We start from the raw sequence: 22,204 nt of genomic DNA, 5'->3' as shown, positions 1-22,204 counted from the left end.
CTATGTGTTTTGAGAGATCTCTTTGACTGTTGTGTAGAGCAAAGGATTCAGGATAAAGAGTGGAAGCAGCATGGCCAGTGAAGAGGCTACTGCAAAAGTCCAGATAAGAGATGCTAGCATCTTGGACAAGGATAATAGCCCTGAGGTGGTGAAAGGTGGTCCAATTCAGGGTACATTTGGGCGGCAGAGCCAGTAGGATTCCCTGATGGATTAGGCATGGAGGCAAAAGGGATCTCAAGGTTTGGGGCCTGAGTCACTTGAAAAATGAAACTGCCATTTATGAGATGGGAAAGGTAGGAGGAGAGGCAGACGGGGAGAGCAAGCGAGTGGACATCAGGATTTCTGCTTTGAAGGCATCAAGTCTGAGTGTTTATTAAGTAGACATGGGCAAGGCAGCGTCATCCACTGCTGCTCTCTTTCGCTTACCTCCTTGTGGCTTGTGAGGGCCTGCTTATTAGGCTCCTGTGGACCCTCCAACTTATTTCCTGCTTCTCTCCTTCTCAGCCCTGCCTCCTGCTACGCAGGCCTTCAGCCTCTTGAACAGGTTACACACCTTTTTGCCTGGTAGCCCTTCCATCCTCCAGGTTGCAACTAAAATACTACCTTCTGACAAGAGATCTTACCAGCCTGCCACCTCCTGTTAATCTCTACTTCAGTCCCCATATCTTACCTACATAGAGTATTTCTACTTTCAGTTATTTAATTAATTAGTTGACTTGTCTTTTGTCTGCCCTTCCGGCCTCTCCATGCCCCGCAAAGCTGAAAGTCATAGCCAATATGCAGCCTGTGTCTGTCTCATTCTTTACAACATTCCCAGGGCTTAGCATAGTCTTTGCTGCACAACCTTTAACTTTTTCTTTTTCAGCTATAAAACCCTTTCCTGATGCGAAATCTTGTGCAGAAGCCCGGTATGCTTGTTCATTTATTCATTATGCAGATAAAACAGGTGTGACTCTGGTTGCATTGGGGCTGAGGGGTCCCATATTGTGGCCCCTGTCCTGAGAACTGTTACCCGTGTTAAACCGGACACCTCCCCACACTCCAGTTATCAGTGTCAGAATGTCCAAGGCATCGTACTTCCCGGGGCAATTAAATATCAAAAGAAAAAAAATCATATCAACCTAAGATTGGCACCATTTCATTTTGCTAAATAAAGATATTAAAAAACCTCCTAGCTGCTAGCTACTCTATTAGTCAGAGTGTGCTACAGAAGAAATAACCCTCCAGATCTCTTAGCTTCATACAATGGAAGCTTATTTTTCTCTCCCCCTACATGCCCAGGGAGGTTGGCAGGGTTGTAGTCACTGGGGAATCCAGGCTGACAGAGACTGAGTCTTGACATATATTTCCATGACCTCTGAGGCAGGACAATGGATCAAGGCAGACTGTCCACTGGCTTTCAGACATTCTGCCTGGAAGTGACATGTTCTTTTTACTTTTCTTTCATTTGTGAAGACAAATCACTTGGCCAGACCTCACTTAAACAGGGTCAGGAAGAGTAATCCTCCCACACGCCTGGAAGGTGAGAGAAGAGGAACAGTTAGGAAAACACCCATGGCTCCCATGGTTATGCTTGATGATAACAATCGTTTTATAAAAGGAAAGGCATTTTAATGTTCAAAACAATAAAAAAGAAAACTTCAAGTTGAATGAATTATCTTTATTTAAAACATACTCTTTGTCCTTATTTTTGTCACTTTTACTGTGAACCAGAGAAAAGCTATCACAGGTTGATTCTGGTCCACAGACCAGCATTTGTTAATCAATGCTGAACTACAAGCTACCTGAGTGGCCTCACCTCCTCACCCTCATACTGGTCCCTTTACCTGCAAGATCTTCCTCTCCTCAGTCTCCCTATATCCCAATCTCTCCATCTTTCAAGGAGCAGTCTGAAGCCACCTGCCAGAACCATCCCAAAGCAGGGTATATTCCCTCTGGTATCACTGCCCATGCCTCTTCAAGTCCCTGAGCCCTTCCTGCCTGATCTGTGCATCGTGTCGAGAGATCTGACTACAGATGAACAGAGATGCTGCGGTCTGTCTTCATCTGCACATGTTCATAGAAAAAGCGAAAAGGAGAAGGGCAAAGGTTCCCCCAATTAGAGTTTCCTTATGCTGAAGGAGAGGAGATACTCAGAAGGAACAGATGGCCTAGGCGCTATTTGGAAATCCTCAGAACTACAATTTTCCCCCAGAGGAATGTATTGACTGAGAGGCACAGATGATGCGAAACCGCGGAGCAAGCCTCGGCACCTGGGAGCCATGGGGCAGCCCGTGGGGTTTGGGCCATTTAGACTTCTTCTCAGGTATTCCTGGGCTCTTATTTTTCAAGGGAGACTTGGAAGACTGCCTTGTTTCTCCTTCCTGGGGCATTTTTTCTCATGACACAAACTTCGGCCACTTCCCTTTCCTTGTAGGAGACCCATTTGAAGTTGGGCAAGGCAGAGGGAGTGGGGAAAGACCTGTGCATTGTCCTCATGCTAGCACAGCTCTGCAATCATGCAGCTGAAGTTACTGGGTCAAAGTAGGGCAGAGATGTGAACAAATCCATGATGTAAACCATCAAGGGGCAAAAAATGTTGTACATGACAAATATATCCAAATTTTGTCAATTAAAAAACAGATTAGAATAAAGTAAATTTGACTAAATCCATGATATAAAGAATTTTGTTAAATAGACTCAATTTAACCAATGCACATTGACCAAAGCTTAAAATGATAATAATAATAGCCTAAATTGTCCAGCACTATATAGTTTGTTTGAAATATACTTTTGTATGTACTTTTCCACTTAATCCTCATAATGAGTGTGAAAGGGTGGATTATGATAAAGCTCAGAGAGGTTAGGAGGCTTATCCAAGGTCACACAGCTACCACATCAGTTTGAATGCTTTGGGTGGCAAATGTTGGGAAATAGGCTTAACCAATAAAGAAGATTTATTCTCTAATAATTTATTCTCTAAAAATCAGAATTCTAGGGTAAAGCAGGCATCAAGTTTAGTTGACTTAATCATGGGGATCATTAAGAGCCTGCGTTCTTTCCACCTCTCTGCTATCCTCAGGCTGGCTTTGTACTCAGGCTCCTGACAAGACAGCTACAGGAGTGCCAGACTTGTCATCCAGACATAATCATGGCAGGAGGAAAAGAGAGATCATCTCCCGCTGGGTTTCTCTGGATAGTTAGAAAGCCATTGAGGGGCACTACAATGTTGTACATAATAAATGTATCCCATTTTTAGTTTTCCATTAAAAAATAAAAAAAATTAATGCAGTGCTAGGTTAAAATTAGTGCAGTGCAATTTAAAAAATCAAAAAATTAATGCAGTGCTGGGTTAAAATTATTGCAGTGCTAGGTTAGATGAAAGTAGATAAAACCTTTTTTGATATACCAGCAACACTGCAACAGTAGAACACTGGCAAATTTTTTTCAATTTGTTCTGTGAAAATTAATCTAGTTAGGCTTTCTACTTCTCCTTGGTGGTTTGTATTTTTTTTTTCTTTTAGAAAATTATCCATTTCATCAGCCAGGCGTGGTGGCTCATGCCTGAAATCCCAGCACTTTGGGAGGCCAAGGCGGGTGGATTACCTGAGGTCAGGAGTTGGAGACCAGCCTGGCCAACATATAGTGAAACCCCATCTCTACTAAAAAAAAAAAAATACAAAAATTATCTGGATGTAGTGGTGCATGCCTATAGCCCCAGCTATTTGGGAAGGTGAGGCAGGAGAATTGCTTGAACCTGGGAGGCAGAGGTTGCAGTGAGCCAAGATTGTACCACTGCACTCCAGCCTGGGCAACAGAGCAAGACTCCTTTCTCATTTAAAAAAAAAAAAGAAAGAAAGAGAAGAAAATTATCCATTTCACCCAGGTTTCAAGTTTATTGATAATTTTTAATGTTCTGTTATAGTTAAAAATTAAAATAATTTTTACCTGTAAAAAAATTGTTCTTACAAAATGGATAAATAAAAGTATTTGCTATGCATAATCAAAGTTTAAATTTTCATAATATTAGAGCCAAAATATCATTATTCATTATTTCATTAAATATGTTCTTACAACTTAAAAAAATAAGACAGACCATTCTTATTCTTCTTCTACCTCTTCCCCAATTCAGCAGCCAAGTTGCCTTGAACCCAGGCCTCAGATACAGAGCTGTCCCAGTAGATTCAGACTAGCATGGCATCTCTTTCCTATGACAAATGACAGTTCAAGTTCTAGAGAAGATTCCTGAAACTTGGAAGTTGTGGGGAGGATAGCTGGATCCTGATCCAATCCTAGCTAGCACCAATGAGGACTGGGAGGAAGAGGCTGGGACATGAGATGTATTCTCTTCTTTCTTCCTCACTCTATCTCTGTGGGTGGAAAAAATTACTCCCATTCTATAGATGAGAGACCAGAACCTCAGAGAGGTTAAGCAACTTTCTTAGGGGGCACAGCTAGGAGGGTAGGCTGAATAATGTTCCCCCCAAAATGTCCACATTCTAATCCCAAAAACTTATTTAAAAAGGGACTTTGCAGGGGTGATTGAGTTAAGGATCCTCAGATGAGGAGGTTTTCATGGATTGTTTGGGTGGGCCCAACGTAATCCAAGGATCCTTTCAAGAGCAAGGCAGGAGGGCCAGAGTCAGAGAAACAGACACGACAGTGGAAGTAGAGGTTGGGGTGATACTGGAGTGGGAGGGGCCACCAGCCAAGGAATGCAGGCAGCCTCTAGGAGCTGGAAAAGGCAAGAAAGCATGTTTCCTCCTCGAGCCCCGTCAAGGAACCAGCCCCACTGGCAGCTTGATTTTAATCCTGTAAGATCCATTTTGGACTTTTGAGCTCCAGAGCTGTAAGATAATAAATGTGTGTTATGTTAGGCCAGTTGGTGGTAATTTGTTATAGCAACAACTGGAAACTAACACAGGTTGGCACGGAGGGGAGGGAGGCTTTGCACACAGGCCTGTCTGGCTTCAACCTCCATTTCATCATGGGCCAGGAGGCCTGGGTACCCAGCCTGTACCTTCCCCTCAGCAGGCAAATTTCTGGCCCTGTAAAATGACAGGATTGTGATTAGATGATCCTGGCTGATCCCAGCTACAGAAGAACACGCTGGGAAACTCTTGCCCTGGCCAGTGGAGGCCCGAACCACAGATGAGAGACCTGGGCAGCAGAGGACAGGTGGGAGCTGGTTAAGGGGAAATAACAAAGATATGACTGATAAGGGACTTGATATGGCAGGTGAAGGAGAGGTAGGACTTAGGATGAGGCCCCAATATGGCTTGACAACGATGGGGATGGGAGGGTACCATTCACCCAGATGGGCCATGCGGGAGGAAGAGCTGGTTTTCCCAGGAAGATGAGGTCAGATTTGGGCCTGTTGAATGTGACATTTATGTGGAACTGACCTGCGAGGAAGGGAGGACCATCTGGATCTAGGTGTCAGGAGGGTGGCTTGGGGGACAGCTGTGGATCCGGGCATTGTAGGTGAATAGCCACTGAATCTGTGGATTTGGCTGAGATCACCCCAGGAGAGTGCGAAGTGGGAGAAGAGAAGAGAGACAATGCTGAAACCCCATGGGAACTGACATTAAGTGACAACCAAAGGAAGATAACTCAGTGAAGGGGACAGAAATAGTCTAGCAGCCAGCAAACCAGTGAAGTGTCATGCATGGAAACCCAGGAAATACAGAGCCTCAAGGAGGGAGAAGGGGGGGAAACACCAGCCAGCACTGCAGCATTTGACAGCATCAGAAGCTGACTGGAGCTTGACTAAGACATTCCATTAGGTTTGGGAATTTGGAATCCGTTGGTGACCTTAGGGAGAGCCATTTCCCCAGAGAGGCAGGGGAAAAGCCAGATTGCACTGGGGTGAGGAAGGGAAGAGGGGTGACGATGCATGGATGGCAGGTTATAGAGAGATGTGTTTATTTTATTGGAAGATATGATACAAACTACACCAAAGACAGCCAGGAACCTTCCTGAACAAAAAGTACAAAGGAAAATAATACAGAATGACAAAACCTACTCAAAAGCTTAACCGTAAGACCTCGGGGTGGTCTAAATCAGAGATGGAGGACAGCCTCCCAGGAAAGTGGCAATATAAGACAGCATTGGGGATTCAGCGGGGTGACCACTGTCACCACAAGGCCGCCCTGCAGACAGCACCTGTCCTAAGGGCTGCAAGCCCTGGAGAGCAACATTAAGGTGATGTCTTTCATCAGCTTCAGTTGCCAGCTGTGAATTCCAAGCCATCCTCTTACCTTCACTTTGGGCAGACGCTGACTCCTTGACTTTCTCATCTTTCTGCATTATCTTGGCCTGTGGATAGTGTCCACAGGAAATGAAGACTATAGGCTCAAGGTGGGGTAGCAGACGCTACCAGTACCTGGCCGCAGCACCCCTATCTTTGCCATTTCAGTGCACGCAGCCAGACTTCCAGTTGCCGGCACCTATGGATATTTGCAGGTAGGCATTCTCTGGCCATCAGAGCCTGCTTTACTTTTTTATTTTTTTTCTATCATTATTTATTTTATTTTACTTTAAGTTCTGGGATACATGTGCTGAATGTGCAGGTTTGTTACATAGGTATACATGTGCCATGATGGTTTGCTGCACCTATCAACCAATCATCTAGGTTTTAAGGCCTGCATGCATTAGGTATTTGTCCTAATGCTCTCCCTTCCCTTTCCTCCCACCCCCTGACAGGCTTCAGTGTGTGATATTCCCCTCCCTATGTCCATGTGTTTTCATTGTTCAGCTCCCACTTATGAGTGAGAACATGCAGTGTTTGGTTTTCTGTTCCTGTGTTAGTTTGCTGAGGATGATGATTTCCAACTTCATTCATGTCCCTGCAAAGGACATGAACTCATTCTTTTTTATGGCTGCATAGTATTCCATGGTGTATATGTGCCACATTTTCTTTATCCAGTCTGTCATTGATGGGCATTTGGGTTGGTTCCAAGTCTTTGCTATTGTAAATAGCAGAGCCTGCTTTATATGTGTGTGTGCAGATGGGCATGTAGGTGAATTAACTCCACTCTCCCCCTCCCTGGAACAACTTGCAACAGACTGAAGGGAATTGGTGCATCCATACCCCAGCCCTGTCACCTCTCAGGCAGGATAATTCTGAGGTGCAGAGCTCCACACTGTTTTCCACAATTCCCCAGTGGGATTAAGCTCCACCTGCCTATGGTGGTAACTAGCTTCATGGCATTCTCCATTGGTTTCCTTGCCTTGCCTGTCTCACTTTCCCACTTCCGTTTTGTGGGCTTGCCTTCTAAATAAACTACTTGCACTGGAGTCCTCTTCTTGAGGTCTGCTTCTGGGGCAAAACAAAGTCAGAGGCCTTATCTGATTCAGCGTGTGGCAAAGCTCCTTGTGTGTCCCTGGAGGCTGATTTCTGGCAGCTGTGAAATTAGTCACCTGGTCTTTGTCAGCCATTCACCCCTTCACTATCACCAGCATCCACACCTACTATGCTCCATCTCTGGGCTCAGTGCTTCACCAACATTTTCTCATCTAATCTCACTTGTTGAAGGGGCCCTGTGTGGTAGGTGGAATAGTGACTCCCCCTACAAAGATGCCCACATCCTGATTCCTGAACCCAGTGCAAATATTACTTTATGTGGTAAAAAAGACCTTGCCGAAGTGATTAAGAAACTTGAGAAGGGGAGATTATCTTGGATGATCTGGATGGGCCCAAAGTCATCTCAAGGGTCCCTAGAGGAGACAGGCAGAAGACTCAGATTTAGAGAGATGAAAATGTGGCCACAGAAGCAGAGGATCAGGGTGATGCGAGGAAGAGGCTATCAACCAACAAATGCAGGTGGTCTCTGGAAGCTGGAAAAGACAAGGAAACAGATTCTCCCTGGAGTCTCCAAAAGGAATGCAGCCCTGCTAGCACCTTAGATTTAGGACTTCTAATCTCCAGAATTGTAAGCTTATAAGTCTGTGTTGTTTTAAGCCACGAAGTTTGTGGTAATTTGTTACAATAGCCACAGGACATTAATATGGCCTGCAGGGAGGTTAAATATATAGGTTCTGGGGCCAGAGGCCTAAGTGCCAAGTCTGGTTCTAACATGTAGCTGTGTGACCTTGAGCAAGTTATTGAACCTCTTTTTACCTACATTTTCTCATCAGTAAAATGGGGATAGGGATGACATCTGACTCAGAGGGCTGTTGTGAGGTTTAGGTGAGTTAGTACAGACTTAGCACCTGGAATAGTATCTAAGATATGATAAGCACTCAGTATCTGCCTGTTATTATTACTACTAATATTTATGATAGCCTTGCAAAATGTATATTTTCATCTTCATTTTACATGCCCGGAGAACTCACATGACTTGCCCACGGCCACATGGCCGGGAAGACCCAGATATCCCAGATCCAACTGACTCCACTTTCCGTTCCCTTCGGAAAGATCTCACCTTCTCCAGGCTCAGCAGTTCCAGTGATTACAACTTACCCTACAGGAACCTGGTCTCCAGTGTCCTTCCCCATCCTGTGCCTTCTATGACCTGCCCTGCTCGGCCACTCTCCTTTCTGCAGTTGGCCACTGGCCCAGCTTGAGAGCATCTGGAAAACATTGATTTGCATCAAACATCACAATTTTCAAGGGACCACCTCATGTTGTCCTTGCAATAACCCTGGTGGGCAGGCTGGGCAGGGAGCATCACTTCAAGCATCATTTCAAGGCTGAAGATATTGAAGCTCAGAGAGGCTGGGGACTTGCCTCAGGTCATTGGGCCCTGGAGTGGCAGAGCCAAGGGAGGAGCTGGAGTTCCTGGCTCCTGACAGTGGTGCGCTTTTCCCTCTGCCTGTCAAATCCTCCTAAAGTCTCCAGCTAACTCCCTGCTGTTCAAGTCCCAGCCAGTGAGAACTGCCATTGATTTAACGCTCATTTAAGGGAATGTGATATAAATCCTGCGTAGGTGGTCAGTAGCATGTACACATTTTGTTTCCCTTAATATTGCTTTAATTGAGTATCATTTGGGTAAGTACTTTGATTAGCAAATGTTTATGCTTCGTGAATTTAACAAAGTTAGACTTTTCCAGTAACTGGAAAATACTGAGTGATGCAATTATTTTGATTTTCGTGATAAACCGAATGGAAACCCAGGGTCCCTTGTCAGGGTTCAGTGTGGTACACTGAACCCAGCCGGGGAAGCCTGCGTCACTAGCATTCCCGGTGACAGTGAACAAATTCCTTCCATTCTCTGGGCCCCAGCAACTGCTCTGGGAAATGAGGCAGTTGGACTAGATAATTCCTAAGGGTATTTACAGCTTGAGGTTTTGATGATCCCCAGGCCAAGGTTCCTAGGAGCAGAGACATTCTCTCCCAGCCTGCAATACTGTGCCTCTGCCCTGAGTCCTAGAGGACAAGGAGGGTTGGCCAGTGTCCAGGGGCCACATTGGGAACACAGCCCTTTGTGCCCCAGCCTTAGCGTGGCTACCTTTGTTTGCTCTCTGCCATCATGGGGGAGGCTGCCCTGCCCCAGCCCAGAGTGTTGCCAGAAGTGGCTGGGCCTCCTCTCCTTGGCAATGCAGAGATCACATGGGAGCAACCAGTCAGCCCTGTTCAAGAGCCTCAGCAGAGGGGGAGCTGTGGTCTCAGGACTGCAATCAAGGGCAAACAGCAGCTCCATCACTTCACCTAAAGATCTGTTGCCTAAAACCAGTTCGCTTAACAATCCATTTGCCTATTAATCCATCCATGGCTTAATTTTTTTTTCTTTTTGACATTGTAAAGATGATCTTTTCCTTAATTTAACAATGGAAGCTTAAAACTTAATTTTATATTTCCTATAAGATTCATTTTGGTGTGCATAGGCTTGTTTTATATTCTTGGGGGTGTCTTATAACCCAAACATGCTCAGGCCTTAGCATCTTGGGAACACAAGTAAAATTCCAGTGACACTGATGCCCAAGTCTTGCTAGCCTTCAGCTTCAACCTGGATAACCGGAGGACCTTGGCAGCCCTTCCCCCAGCTGTTCCAACTTGTCCGCAGGGCTGCCTCACCTCTGCTCCGTAATGCATCACTTTCAGCCTTTCCTCCAGGGTTCCTCTCACATTCTCCTTCCACATAGTTCCTCTGAAGGACATGTGTCCCCCTAAAGTGTGGCTAAAACCACACTCGGCCTCTGGTACAGAAAGGGAGGTGAGCAGGCTCATCCCAGCTCCAGGGTGGGCTCTGTATGAGATGAGAGCCTTCCACTTTTTTATGAACATGGTCTGTTAACTTTTATTCTGTACCTTCCCTTCAGGATCCATCTCTCAGGTCTGCAGGAGGGGAAACCATTTCTCATCTTTGCATACTCCCTCCAAAACCACCCCTCCCTTCAACCACAAATGAATTCCTCGTGCCAGTGGAATCCAGCAACTGGATTGAAAAGGCACTGAAAGCCCATTGGTACCACAAACTCCAATCTTCGAACATCAGTCTGATTTGCTGTTGTGCTGAATCCCTATTGACTTCAGTAGGGATGACACCATGTTCGAGAGGCTGAAGAAGAGACATGGAGCCAGCCAATGAGACATAGGATTTATTAAAAGGACTTACATACAGGGCGGTCCCCTGCCAGTGGTGGCAGGCTGGACAAAAGAACCATTGCTGCTTGTAAAAAGCATGCCATTTACACAGCATTTTCACTGAGCATCCTCCCCCTAACAACCACCACCTGACAACTTCATTTAACCCAAAATAAAGGGCCTCAATCCCCTGTATGGTCTGTGTTCCATGGAATGGGCCGGAGGTTCAGATATTCCTCATAGATAAGAAATGAATCTCCAGGTTGGCCATTCCCAGATTCCTTAGCTTGGAGCTTTGAACACATATTCTTCATAGACCATAAGGTCATTCTCAGGATATGCCTAAGTTATTGCTGTCAGGAGCATCTACCACACATTTGCATACTTTATTTTTTAAAGATTGTATATCTTAATTGATATAAGAAGAGTTCTAAGACGAATCATTACAAAAATAAATCTTTCAATCCCCCCACTTCCAAAAGATAGCACAAAAAGAACAGGACATCTAAACAGGTTCAAAAACACACAAATGGGCTGAATTTTAGCCCAACTGCCCATTACAGAAATCTACCAACAGAAGAAATGGCTTTAGGTGAAGTTGTTTTAACAGCGAGATCTGTTAAAGCAGAGAGCCTATCTACAGTGGAATGTGGATCCTTGGCACCTACCTCAGTACCTGGGGCATTATAGAAACTCAGAAAATGTGTACTGCATCAAAGAATGCATGCATGAATGAGGTAAGCTCAGTGACTTCTGTCTCAGCTTTGATGATATCCAAACAGAATCTGGGCAGAAATCTCTATTTACATGTAGGGATATTAGCAACTTCTTAGGACATTAACAAAATTCATTTTCATTTGGAAACTAACTAGGGCCGGGCAGCTTTTGGGAGGATAGGTCAGGAAGTCAACAGAGAAGGCGACCAAGGCCTTATGAGTCACAGATCAGACTTTCCCTCTGGGGAAGGCCACAGGGGCAAATGGGTAGGGGCAGGTTAGTGTCAGGTCTTCCCACCTTGATTTTTTTGCTCATAGCTCAGCTGCAGGAGAAAGGATGGATGGATTTCTAGATTACCAAAAAAATTCTCCAGAAGCACAAAAGGGGGTTGAAGTGACCCTTGTGAGACTAACACATACTAAGTTTGTTCAGTCATTAATTCCACAAATATTTACTAAGTACCTGTTATGTGTTCAGCTCTAGGCAATAACAGAAAATAAGACACAGTCCCCTTCTCAAGGAACTCATAATTTAGAGACAAGTTAATAGAAAATTAGAATTTGCTGTGGTAATTAGAAGTACTAGATGCTTTGAGGCTATAAGCACCTAAAGTAGCCCTGCAGGATGAGAAAGGCCCCACAGTCTGAGCTCAGTTCTCAAGGATGAGGAAGGGGAAGTCTGGGGAATGGGGAAGGGTTGTGGGTGTCGGGTGGGGGAAGAATGATTCAGGAAGAGAGAACTGCGAATGAATGGATTGGAGGGAGAGAAGGAACAGCCTGGAATTCAATTCACAGCTCCTTCAGCTGTGATGGGATCCTGGGAAGTGAGGGTGGCCACCATTCAGGGCCTCACTGCTGGCGACAAAGGGTCCATATGCCACTTTGGGTATATGGAGGAGGCAGGGTAGAACCAGAGAGTGCCTTGGGGCACTGGAGTGGCCTTTCTGGAAAGTCACCATCAGAAGCCCTGAAGAAGCCCTGGAAAGCCACACCTCCTCCTCTCCTGGCAAAGTGTGGTGTCGTCTTAGTCCAGGAAGGTGGGGCAGAGGATTGAGGACATTCTAGGGGTCTGTTGCAAGAGAAGACAGCATCCAACTCTAAGAGGCAACAGAGGTAAGAGCAAGTTGGCAGGGCTAGCTGGCAGAGACTTGGGGTGATTAGATCCACTGTGAGGAGGGAGCTGTGAAAGATGCCCAGCCTGCTTGGAACATGGGCCCCATAGTAGCCAAAAGACTGGAAAATATTGTGGTAAAACAAGCCAGACAAGTCAGACAGGCTGATTTAATTCCTCCCCATTCCAATGTTAGAACTTCATTATTACCAACCAGGAAGACTGGCTGGCAGGTACCCCAGGGATAAGCCTGGAATCTTCAGATTTTGGGGATGTCATCTAAGAGCTCTCAGTAGCAAAAGGAGGGGAATTTGGGGCACAGAGTCTTTACAGATCTCTTATGTTTGAGTAATATATTAAGAGTCTACCACTTTATGTCTGCCACTGCATAGATACTCACCCCAGACCTGCGAGGTCTGCTGGGTAGGGGTGTGGTAACATCCCTAGTTCATAGATAAAAATGGTAAGGTTCAGAGGGGTCACCCAGCTCTAGGAGGAAAAACCAGGGCTCAAATACTATGGCTTGCTTCCCATGATCCTTGCCATCTCCTATGCTTTATCACCTATGTGCTTCCATGCTGCAGATTTCGAGGTTTGCAAAGGTTTAGAAACCATTCATTCTAAATGTGATCCCATGGGAAGGTGCTCATCATATATTGCCATGTGAAAAAGGCAGGCTGCAAACTGAATTGCAATACTGTTGCATTTTTGTGAAAGAAAAGTATGCCCATACACAGTCTTCACATGACCATCGGACAACTTCTGAATGAACAAACACCAAAATAATGGCTATGGTTTTTTCTGGGAAACGGACTTTCCAGGAAATTTAAAAAAATTCTTCCTTACCTGCATTTTCTTTTTTTATTCTTTTTTTCTCTTCTTTCTTTCTCTTTCTTTTTCTTTCTTTCTTTCTTTCTTTCTCTCTCTCTCTTTCTTTCTTTCTTTCTTTCTTTCTTTCTTTCTTTCTTTCTTTCTTTCTTTCTTTCTTTCTTTCTTTCTTTGTCTCTCTCTCTCTCTTTCTTTCTTTTTTAGATGGAGTCTCACTCTGTCACCAGGCTGGAGTGCTGTGGCGCGATCTCAGCCCACTGCAACCTCCGACTCCCTGGTTCAAGTGATTCTGCTGCCTCCCTGAGTAGCTGGAATTACAGGCATGCACCACCAGGCCCAGCTAATTTATGTATTTTTTTTTAGTAGAGACGGGGTTTCACCATGTTGGCCAAGATGGTCTCAATCTCCTGACCTCGTGATCCGCCAGCCTTGGCCTGCCAAAGTGCTAGGATTACAGGTGTGAGCCACCGCGCCTGGCCCCTTACCTGCATTTTCAATGAATTAATATAAATTACTTTATTTAATTAATAATTATACATGGACATAAATTACTGCTTTATACTTAATATATTGTTATTAATTAATGTGTTACTTCTTTTTCTGTATATGTTTTATTTTTTATTGACATAGTTGTACATATTTATGGGGTAGGGGTGATATTTTGATAAGTGTACACAATGTTTAATGATGAAATCAAGGTAATCAGGGTATCCATCACCTCAAACATTTATCTTTTCTTGTGTTGGGAATGTTCCAATTCTCGTAGCTATTTAGAAATATGCAATAAATTATTGTTACCTATGGTCTCCCTATTGTACTGTTGAAATTAGAACTTACTCCTTCTAACTGTATTTTTGTACCCATCAACAAACTTCTCCTCATCCCCTTCTTCCCCTACCCTTCCCAGCCACTGGTAACCATCATTCTACTCTCTACCTCCTTGAGATCCACTTTTTTAGCTCCCACACATGAATGAGAACATAAGATATTTGTCTTTCTGTGCCTGGCTGCTTTCACTTAACATAACGTTCTCCAGTTCCATCCACATTGCTGCAAATGACAGGATTTCATACTTTTTCATGGCTGAATAGTATCTCATTGTGTATTTAAACCACATTTATTTATTCATTCATCCATTGATGGACACTTAGGTTGATTCCATATCTTGGCTATTGTGAATAGTGCTGCAATAAACATGGGCATGCAGATATCACTTCAACATACTGATTTCCTTTCTTTCGGATATATACCCAGCAGTGGGATTGCTGTATCATATGGTAGTTCTATTTTTAGTTTTTTGTGGAACCAAATTATTTCTTAATAAGGAGGATAGTGAAGAGCTGAGGAGTGGAGGAGATTTCACAGCTTATAGTGACGGCTTCTGAAAAGAAACACTATCCATGAGGGCCAATGTGTTCTAGAAAAAGAAATCATATTCAGAAACTGGCCAATAAGCTCATGTCAAAGTGTATCAGAGTGTCACTCAGCCTTTAAAGGCCAGGAAGGGGACATCTACATGGAGACAGACCAGCTGTCCAGGGATAAAGAATGAGACCTTCTACCTGCACTCTTTCCCCTCTGGCCTTTCTTACTTCTCCCTGGATGAGCCCCTCCCCTCTGGTCTGCCCAGTCTCCTTTCCGGCCATAGATAAAACATAGTCCATTATTTTAATCCCTTACTCATTACTCTCCAGGATTTTTGTTTTTGCAGAATACTGTCCAAGACAACATACTGTCCATCTCTCCAGGCCGTCTCAACTTCACCTGGCACATACACCAGTGCTCTACACATCAAGTGCACCAGATTTCTGGGGGCTTCTGAACATTGCAGAATTTCTCCCAGTCTGGGCCTGTGACTACGTATGTTTGTCATCTTTCCTAGAATGTTCAAGGGTGAGCTCAAATATCACCTCTTACAGGAAGTCTTCCCAGTTGGATCATCTCCCAACTCCAGTCTCAGTAGAATTATGTTAATTATGTTTCTCCCTATTTCTGCCATCATTGATCACGTATGCCTCCACTGGCCCTTTCATACAGAATTCTTTGATTCATGTGCACACCCATATCCCCCACTAGGTTATGAGCCCTTGAGAGCAGGGACCATACCTTGAGACAAACTAGAGATGTTCTGCAGAGGAAAAGTTAAGAGCACAGACTTTAAAGCCATATTCATGGGTTAAAACCTTAACTCTGTCTACCACTATCAAATTCTGCAACTCTGGGTAAATTACTTAAATTCTCTTAATCTCAATTTGTCCATCTGTAAAAGGGGTTACTGCTAGCACCTACTTTAGAAGGCTGTAAAGGAAAATGGGTTAATGCATATATCTCCTTATCAGAGTATCTGATTCTTAATGAATGGCAGGTGGTATTATTATCATTCATAACAAACAGTAGTAATAGTAGTAGTAGTAGTAGCAGCAGTAGCAGCAGTCAGCTCAGTATCCCCAGCACAGGGGCTGCCAGGCACTCCATGAATGTTTAGTAAATGGAAGGGTGGATCAATGAGGTCCCTCACTGTCTTCCTCTCTCCCTTCCTGCCCAGAAAGCAGACAGAGGCAACAACTGGTTTGGGGGCATTGCTCCATCTCTCAGCCTCAGCCTGAGGCATTCTTTATGATCTCAAGACCATACTCCTTGAAGCTCAGTCTCTAGGATTCACAAAGTTGAAGTGATACACAGACCAGCATTTCATGTTCTCCTTTGATCTCCATGAATGAACGTTTGGTTGGAGAGACAGGGGAGAGCTACCGCTGAGGTAGATCCTTAAGATCCTCCTCTACCCTATGCACACCTCTTGAGGCTCCTAACAACACCCCCTGCAAATAGCCGTGAGGTGGAAGCCAACAGAGAAAGCCTTATCTGACTGGCAACCTCTTGGCCAAATTCTTCATGGTTCAGACTCAAGTGGCAGCAGCTGAAACTCAAAAGGGTAGCTGAAGTCATGCCGAAGTCCAAAAGCCTGGAAAGGCCTGGGATGCCCTGATTGTCTGTCATGGTGGGGAGCAAAGAGCACAGGCTCTGAAATCAGGAAGGCCTAGGGTTCAAGTCCTATCTCTGCTATTATCTGGCTATGAAACTTTGAGGAAATCCTTAAGCTTGCCTAGCCTCAGTTTCCTATTTTCTCTGTGAAGACTGATTGAAATGCCAGAAATAATGTCTGACTGACTCATAATAGCTGCTTAATGGATATCACTTTCTTCCCCTTGGGCCCGATCTCACTCAAGCCCCGTGGGGGAAGTGAATGTCTTTCCAACTCCTACCATCCCAGAACCTTTCTACGGAAGGTAAAGGAGGTTGTATTTCAGCCTGATCTTAAAAAAGGAATACAGTTTGGAAGTATAGAGAGAAGAGAAGGACATTCGACACAGAAAGACTTTAATGAACACAGGCCCAGAAGGGAGAATTCATGTTACCTATGGTAGGGGAAAAATGAATCAATTACATTCTGGCCCTATTTGGTCAGGTAGTTTAGACAGAGCTTTGTTTTTCTTTTTTTCTTTTCCCTTTCCTGTTTACTTGTTCATTTTTTAACTGTCTGCGAGAGGTTAAAGCAATCTGAATTAAGTTAGTTAAATTGACTTTTATTATTGAATTATAATCATTTGTGCAATTATAAAACCAGGTGTTCCTGATTGAGATCAATTATTCCTTCACCTGATCACTATAGAGCTAATAAGGACTTAGAATTGCCGTTCAAGTATACTTCCAGCCGCGCTGAAGCCTTCTGGAAAGGCATTTATTAAGCCAAAGAGTGGTGGAAAAAAATCCAGGGAAGAACAAGGACAGAGATTAAAATCCTTTAGGAAAAGGCCTAGAAAGGCTGATTTGATCATCAAGTAGCCTTGATGGGTAGCTGGCTGTTGACAAGGGATCTTTGAGGTATTCCTACAGGAACTTTGATAGGGGTGGGGCGGGCACGCGAGTGGGGCAGGGAATGAGGATGACAAAACAAGCATGTCTAGGGAACAGCCAGTCAGAAACCCATTTTCTGCTGTGTTCCTCTGCTGAGGTGGAGTTGCCCTTTTCTCCTTGTGAACATTTCAGTTCTGACTCCAAAGGAATGATGTGGAAAAGCCTTGGCATCCTCTTCCCCTGTGTGAGGAGCATGAAAAGTGTGATTTCTATTCTGGGAGATGCAGGTTCCAGATTCCCAAAGTTCTAGGTTCTTCACATCTGTCCGAAAAGACTTCTGCGAGGAAGACAGCATAGTAGTTATTCTTTCCGTTTTACAGGTGGGGACCCAGAGACTTGATCAGTAGACTTGCCTATAGTCACAGAATTAATGACCAAGATGGGCTTGGACGGAGCCCCTCAGACAGCAAGATCACCCAGTGGTCTTTTCCTCACACCTTGGTGCCCCATGTCCCATTCTAGAGGCAAGTCAGGGGAGTGGATCATCTCTGCAGAGGTTTACAAATCTTGAATTAACAGAGTAGCTTAAAAACATGCCCTATGCAGGCCGGGCATGGTGGTTCACACCTGTAATCCCAGCACTTTGGGACGCGGAGACAGGTGGATCACGAGGTCAGGAGTTCAAGACCAGCCTGGCCAAGATGGTGAAATCATGTGTCTGCTAAAAATACAAAAATTCGCCAGGCATGGTGGTGGGCACCTGTAATTTCAGCTACTCTGGAGGCTGAGGCAGAGAATTGCTTGAACCTGGGAGGTGGAGGTTGCAGTGAGCCGAGACCATACCACTGCACTCAAGCCTAGGTGACAGAGTGAGACTCTGTCTCAAAAAAATAAAAAATAAAAAACAAAAAACAAAAACTAAACAAAACAAAGAAAACACGCACTATGCTTGGGCCCTCCCCTAGACCAGTTAAGTAAAAGTCCTTGGAGCTGGGTCTGGGTACCACAGTATTTTAAAAGCACGCTACGTAATTCAAATGTGAGGCAGGGCTGTGAGCCACTGATTTAATGGGTGGGTGGCTTGTTAGCTAAATGGAGCCAAGATGGCTTTGGAGAATTCAGGAGTTGTGCAACACCCTTTGGATGGCAAATGCCAGGTATTTAATTCAGCTACATTAGCTTGGTTATTTGCAGAGGGATTTATTAGGAGACCAATTTCACCAAGATAGAGTGGAATCTCAAGGACAAATCTCAAGGAGTTTTCTACTCCAGTAGTAGAAAACCACTTGATTTTGCCTGCCCCATATCCACAGCCCTCATCCCATGTTCTCTCTTTGTAGCCACTTCATTTGTTCCTCACACTATTTCTTCCACAGTACAAGGTACCTGCTCACCAAAGACCCCAGAGATCTCCACTGTTGAAGATCTGAGACTTCTTCTTCATCTCATTCTTGGCCAGGTACCTACTCCAGGCCAATCAGTTTGGTCACATGTGACTAACATTGTGACAGCCCCACTCAAACTACAAGGCTAGAGTGAGGGAAGGGATCATTTTACAGAAAGGGGATGCTGTTCTACCAAGACAAACAATAGAACCCCCATGGGAGAGCCATTGATAGAGTTGGATGTTTGTTCCCTCCAAATCTCTTGTTGAAATGTAATCCCCATTGTTGGAGATGGGACCTGGTGAGAGGTATTTTCGTGAAGACAGTGGATCTTTCATGAATGTCTTGGTGCTGTCCTCACAATAATGAGTGAGTTCTCGCTCTGAATTCATGCAAGATCTAGTTGTTTAAAAGACTGTGGCACCTTTCCCTCTGTCTCTTGCTCCCACTCTTGCCATCTGACATGCCTTCTCCTCCTTCACCTTCTGCCATGATTGGGAATTTCCGGAAGCCCTCACCAGAAGCAGATGCGGGTGCCATACTGCCTGTACAGCCCGCATAGCTATGAGCCCCAATAAACCACTTTTCCTTATAAATTACCCAGTCTCTGGTATTCTTTTATAGCAATGCAAGAATGGCCTAATGCAGCCACCATCTGTGGCCGTCACCTAGGTATATCAGCAGCTGGACCACTCTGCAGAAATGCTTCATTAGTTGCCTCGACCAAGGAGAGTTAAAGTCCTGCTGGTCTGAAACCTCATACCACCAAGGAATAAAAATCTACATCTTTGAAAGCAGCACAGTTTTGGCCCAATCATTTCATGAATGCTGGGCAGCTGGACCAGAAAGGCAGAGGAGCTAGGTGCGGAGGCAGCTGGACACCATGTCTGCCCTCCAGTCTGCCAAAGACTCACAGAGCCTTGGATTTGAAATGGAACTCTACGTTAGTCAAAAGATCTTCAAGTTGCAGGTGACAGAAATCCAACTCAGACTGATGTACCTGCATAAGAAAAGGAATCTATTGGCTCACAAGACTGTAAAATTCAAAGTATTTGCTTTCAGGGTGGCTGTGTTCAGAGCCCAGACAATGTCCCACAGGCTCAGTCTTATCCTTTGCCTCTCTCAGTTCTACTTGCTCCTGTGTGGGCTCTGTTCTCAGGTGAGTTCTCTCTTTTCAAAGACAAGATGGTCACCAGCTTCAGATACCCCTGCAGAAAGTCAGCATCTTTTTTTTCCCAATGGAATTATCAAAACTCCAGAGTTTCATGCCATTGAAATAACATGGGTCCCACACCTGAATCTATACCTGTGGCCAGGAGGTGATATTGCACGAACTGAGAGTAGGGGAAGGAAAATTGTAGTGTGGATGGGGAATGGGCAGGATGGTACGACAGATGTCCTTTAAAGATGCCAAAGTCATCTAGTGTGACAGGCCCCAACCCACATGCCAAAATGCGGTATTCCGTGATGCCTTCCCCAACCAACAGCCTGACAACAGTTTAGCAGTTTCTTCTGCCCACTTCTGATTTTGTATAGACAAAATACGCAAAGTCACTCCTAGTGTGAACCTGCTCAGACAGAGTATGACTCTGTTATCTTGGTACCCTTACAACCTAGCATGGAACTTTGACAGAGAAAATTATTAGAGTTATGTTGAACCACAGGACTTCCAAGAACCACCAAGTTAAGTAGGAAAGGGATCACAGAGGCTGGTAGGATGAGCTCTGAAGCTGGGCCAGATCTCTGGTGTCAAGTTTCAGTGCTGCTCCTGAGTCACTGTGCCCCTCAGACAAACAACTTCTCAGATCTTGGCTTTGTCCACACGATCTTCCCCAACTACCTGTCAGGATTACTCAGAGGTTTGTATTAAAAGACAAGTGAAGCAAGTTATTAAAAGCAAGTTATAATTGTCAAGTAATAGCATTATGTTTCTCACTGGTAGAATAACCAAGAGCTATGTTCAGAAAAAATAGCCTTATGAAAAACAGTTTAAAGGTGGAAAAGACATGCAATGGTGGGACAGCCGTGCAGCATGGAAACAAAGTCTGGGGAAGAATGGTTTTAATATCAAATGTGTGCTCTGAAGAAAACAGTAGAGTGGGGGATGTAGGAGAGTAGAAGCATCAGCTAGAAATCCACGGAGCAAAACCAAAGAAGACGGCCATGTTGGAGGGGAACCCCCAGCACAGTTGGCCGCTGAGCTATTACCTAGAGAAGCCTCTGGGTGTGGTCATTCTGGGCCTGGCCAAGAAGGGAAGGTCTTGGCCATTCTTACCCCTTTCTCGTCTGCACAACGAGGGCCCAGAAGAGCCTTGCAGACGGATCATGACCAGATCCAATTTTGTCTGCTGACACCAAGCTGCTCCCTTCCCTGACACTGAAGGCCGTCTGGCTTTCCTCACTGTCATCTTGAGCTGTAAGTAACCCTCTTAAATCACCATTGGACAGCGAAAAGCTAGCAGCCTGCTTTGCAGCTCTCCTTCCATCCAAGCCATTAGTATGTTTAACAGCTCTGGCCCCATGCTGATTTCTGACATGCGGTAATTAATTCCTTTCCACTCAGAGATGTAGCCATTCACAGGTCTTGATTCAAAAATGTTCCTGTTCTGTTCTGTTTGAAAAATACTTAAAATGTTGAGTAGAAAAACCATTTGGCTTTTTGTGAAGGCCCACTAGTCTCTATCCCACCCTTATATGAAACTAAATTCCAGATGTATTAATAATTTAAATATAAAATATGAAACCATTTAAATACTCTAAGGGGAAAATTTAAACAACATTTATATAATGTTATTATGGGAAAGGTCTTCCCAAGCATGTCATCAAAGGCAGAAACCGTAAAAATCAAAGTTTATGAATGTATTCATATCGAAAATGTAAACCTCTGTATGGCCTAAATTGATAAAATATAATTGGATTAAATTAAAAGGAAATGAAAAATTTGGGATTCTGTTTACAATGTACAAGGGCTGCTACCTATGATGATAATCATACTGGTTAATATTTATTTCTATGTACCAGTGTTACTATATGAAGAATACTAACAATTTAAATCACAAAAGAAAAAAATCAATTGGTAAATAAACATGGAAGAGCATATTCTATTTTACTTATAACTGTAGAAAAGCTAATTAAAACAATAATAAAATGCTACTTATGAAATTAGCCAGGACAATAAAAACATTAATACCCAAATGTTGGTTAGAGTGCAGGGAAATAGTCCTGTTCACACATGGCTGTTGGGAGTCTAAATTAGTACAAACTTTCTGGGGGGGAAATTTGTCAAAAGCAGAAGTATGAATTCATTTCCACATTTAGGAATTTATTTTGGAGAAATAATTAAGGATGTACACAAAGATATAGCTATACGATGCTATTTTAATAGTGAAGATTGGAATTAATTCAAATGTTTAACAATAGATTTGTAAGGAAGTTGTCATATATCCATATAGAAACATACTGTGCAAACATTAAGAATTAAGTTGTAGCTGTATATTTATTAACATGGAAAAGGGTTCATAATCTATTGTTAATAAATAAAGACAGACTAAAATGTATGCTCAGCATATAAAATCTCATGTTTTGCAAAATTTCACAGAAAAAAATGCCTGGAGAAAACATCCCAAATATTAACAAACATTAGCAAAAAGTTATCTCCTGTTGGTAAAATTAGAAGAGATTTCAATTTGCTTTTGTTTACAGGTATTTTCTATTTTTTCTATAAGGAATGAATATTACCATGTAATAGCCATAACAGAAATGATTACTCATGATTCATGTAAGGATTAAATAATGTAATAGA

General features: G+C 43.8%; 1 long non-coding RNA gene across 2 annotated transcripts in view; it reads right to left on the bottom strand.

Annotated features, from left to right (window-relative positions):
* The window catches only part of LOC100986345 (uncharacterized), a 447,106-nt gene that overhangs the window by 23,370 nt on the left and 401,532 nt on the right, over window positions 1–22,204 (bottom strand). For both annotated transcript variants that reach the window (XR_010109022.1, XR_008626667.2), the window contains one exon: window positions 8,444–8,553. This is a non-coding gene — a long non-coding RNA (uncharacterized LOC100986345). The remainder of the gene's footprint in view (window positions 1–8,443; window positions 8,554–22,204) is intronic.

The sequence above is a fragment of the Pan paniscus genome, chromosome 11 (assembly GCF_029289425.2).
Source record: "Pan paniscus chromosome 11, NHGRI_mPanPan1-v2.0_pri, whole genome shotgun sequence".
Taxonomy (NCBI): Eukaryota; Metazoa; Chordata; class Mammalia; order Primates; family Hominidae; genus Pan; species Pan paniscus.
This window is presented reverse-complemented; position numbering and strand designations above follow the sequence as displayed.